The sequence below is a fragment of the Prunus avium genome, chromosome 2 (assembly GCF_965620075.1).
Source record: "Prunus avium chromosome 2, drPruAviu1.hap1.1, whole genome shotgun sequence".
Classification (NCBI taxonomy): domain Eukaryota; kingdom Viridiplantae; phylum Streptophyta; class Magnoliopsida; order Rosales; family Rosaceae; genus Prunus; species Prunus avium.
Window position 1 is genome coordinate 13314877 of NC_142285.1, and position 3487 is coordinate 13318363.

The following is a 3487-nucleotide window of genomic DNA, read 5'->3' on the forward strand; positions in this document are numbered from 1 at the left end:
TGCGCGGGCGTGCAAGCACGGTCTGCTGTGCGTCTGAGGGTGATGTGATTGGATGAATAGTGGGCTGTTTGAGTTTGACTTCTAATCAAACGATTGTGGCCGAGAGAGGAACTAATCTCGGCCTTCAAGTTCACGGCCTGAGCTACAAGGCCATTAATGGTGGTGTTACTGGTGGATTTTTAGGTGGTGCTCTGGCGCGTTGCTTGATAGCAACGGTCGTATGATATATGGGATGAATGGAAGAGTAACAAGGATGGTGCTCCGGCGCCTTGAAAATCAAGGGTCGTATGATATATTGATGAATGAATTTTCCTACAAGCTGCCACTACTCCGAAGAAAGCAAGTAAAGGTATTGAAAGTGCATTACAAGAAGATAAATGACACGAAAATATAATTTTCTCCGTGGGAGGCTTGTGTTTGGTGTTTGAACCCTTTCAAATGTAGTTGGAGCCTAGTATTTGTAGGGAAGGTCCTGAGAAGACAATGAGGCTGAAAATCTGCTTGGTGAGGTTGATCAGAGCTAGTGGGTAGTCGAATCGACATTTGGGAATGTGAAGCATGGTGGTGCGACCCCCATAAACCCCGGCCACCGCCCTGATGGTGGGCTCTGCATCTCAGGCCTTGGAGGAGCATTTAATGCCTTGGTCTGAGGGTTGGTTACTTAATCTTACAAGTCGTGAGATTTTCGCACCTAATTCCTGATTTTACTCGCCATACCCTTACTTCAATCACGTCCCTTCTTTCTTGGCTCTTTAAATGCTCCTATGTGGATCATGGGCTTTCTGCTGTGGTCAGAGGCGCTACTTCATTAAATGAAGCGTGGGACCTTGACGCCACGTGGTGACGCCGCTTAACTTTTCCTATCTTGGCCGTGTATCTGAGGAGTTTGTCCTCGGCTAGTATTACCGAGACCGTGATGACTTTGCCTTATAAGCTCACCTTTGTTGTTAACAAAAGGAAGCGAACAATGACTTGTAACATTCGGCCGTGGGTAGGTGCTAGGGCCGAGAAGAAGTTCCTTCGATCAGCTTCCTCGGCCGAGATTTATTAGGCTCAAACAGAAAGGTAAGTAACCTAGCCAACCTGAAGTCAATCCAAGAGGCTATGAGCACATTAAGGCTATAAAAACATTGAGGAGTGGCCGAACTTATGAGGCTAGACCTGAAGAAGTTTCTAAGGCTGAAACAGAGGGAAAACAAGCTGCTGAAATTCAGTTAGACATGGAAGACACCAACACACTTCAGCCACACCCTATCCCTACCACAACGAATGTTAGAGAGGTCCCTACATCAGCTATTGAGCTTACCAATGAACCTACAGCAATTGCCCCTATCAAGGAGTGAATATATGTGCCTCAGGTTCCTTTTCCGCAAAGACTATAGAAGCACAAGAGAGATCAACAAACAATGGATATTCTGGAATTATTTAGAAAGGTTGAAATAAATATTCCATTGTTGGATGCTGTGAAGCAAATCCCAGCTTATGCTAAGTTCCTCAAGGATGTTTGCACAAACAAGCGAAAGTTTGCTACACATGAGAAAGTGATGTTGTCTGAGGAATGCAGTGCAGTTCTCCTTAAGAAATTGCCACCAAAACTTAAAGATCCAGGGAGTTTTGCAATTTCTTGCATTATTGGAAATTTACATATTGAAAAGGCTTTAATTGATTTGGGTACAAGTATTAACTTAATGCCTTACTCTGTATTTCAGCAACTAAGCATTGGACAGATCAAACCAACTTCTGTGACCTTGCAACTGGCTAATAGGTTTATCAAATATCCACTTGGAATCGTTGAAGATATACTAATCAAAGTGGATCAATTTGTGCTTCCAGCAGATTTTATCATCCTTGACATGGAGGAAGATAGAGAAGTTCCCATCATTATGGGACGTCCTTTTATGGCTACTGCTGGCACCGTCATTGATGTGAAGAAAGGTTTATTGTCCATGACTGTACAAGGACAAACTGTTGAGTTCAAGGTGTTTGAAGCCATTAAGAAGCCTGTGGAGATGGACGAGTGTTTCTGTGTAGATCCCATTGATACTATTACCCACACCACTTTCCTAGCTAATGTAAACAAGGACAAACTTGTCACATGCCTAGCCAACCCGTAGCTAATATCATATTCCAATGAGGCCCAACACCTTGTAGTAGCTTTGGATTTAGCACCTATTCAGTTCCCAAGGTGGCATCACACAAATGAGCCACTAGGGACACCTAGCGCCCCTATTTTGCCTTCTGTTGAGAAACCTCCAAAGCTGGAGCTCAAGCCATTACCTGAACACTTGAAATATGCCTTTCTGGGAGAATCAGATACACTTCCTGTGATCATTGCTTCTTATTTGACTGTCACTGAGGAAGAAAAGCTTTTGCGTGTTTTGAGAGAGTACAAAACAGCTTTAGGATGGACCATACCTGACATTAAAGGCATTAGTCCATCCATGTGCATGCATCGAATTTTACTGGAGGATGGTTCTAAGCCTACCATTGACGCGCAAAGAAGATTGAATCCTAACATGAAGGAGGTAGTCCGAGGTGAAGTTTTAAAACTTCTTAATGTAGGTGTGATCTATCCCATCTCTGACAGCAAGTGGGTTAGCCCAGTCCAAGTCGTCCCCAAGAAATCTGGAATCACAGTGGTTCAGAATGAGAACAATGAACTCGAGGAGCTCAGACATGAGGCGTATGAGAATGCAAGGATATATAAAGAAAAGACCAAAAAGTTGCATGATCAAGCTATTTCCAGGAAGACATTCGTGACAGGAGAGAAAGTATTGCTTTATAATTCCAAACTTCGACTCTTTCCGGGCAAATTGCGTTCAAAATGGACAGGCCCCTTCCTTGGCACTCAAGTTTCTCCTCATGGTGCTGTAGAGATTCAGAACATGTCAACTGGGACCCAATTCAAAGTGAATGATCATCGCCTCAAGCATTATCTAAAATCTCACTTTGATCCTCAAGAGGTGGTGTCATTCTTTGACACCATTCCATCACCATGTCCATAAGTACCATTTTTAAGTCCAGTTAATGACTTAAAACAAGCGCTTCTTGGGAGGCAACCCAAGTTTTCTTACTTTTCCTAGTTAATTTCCAGTTTTTGTTTCTTTTGCTGTCTTTTAGGTTTCATTTGATTTGATTATTTTGTGTGTGTAGGAACAAGTCAAAGACTTCCAAGCATGTTTTCGGAGTCTTTTTGAATGTGTTGGCATGGCTCATTTGGACCACAAAGCAAGGGAAGGCAGCAACTTACAGTTCCAGAATAAACAACCTGCATTTATAGGTATTTTCAAGGTTTCAATGCCCAAATTTTGATCCAATGCTCCTAAGGCTACAAACTAGTTTTTGTGGGTGTCCATACACCTAGGCTAACTTCAGGGAGTAGATTTTATGGCTTGAGAGCCAAGCCATAAGGCTTTTGTGCACAAGGATACCAAACAACTCACATATGCCTTTTTGTTGGGTTTGCAATGGCCAAGAGTTGAAATAA

The 3487-nt window shown here is 42.9% G+C and overlaps 1 pseudogene; it reads left to right on the forward strand.

Annotated features, from left to right (window-relative positions):
- The first annotated feature begins 1220 nt into the window (after positions 1–1220).
- On the forward strand, positions 1221–3005 carry LOC148296544 (uncharacterized; annotated as a pseudogene).
- The last annotated feature ends 482 nt before the right edge of the window (positions 3006–3487 follow it).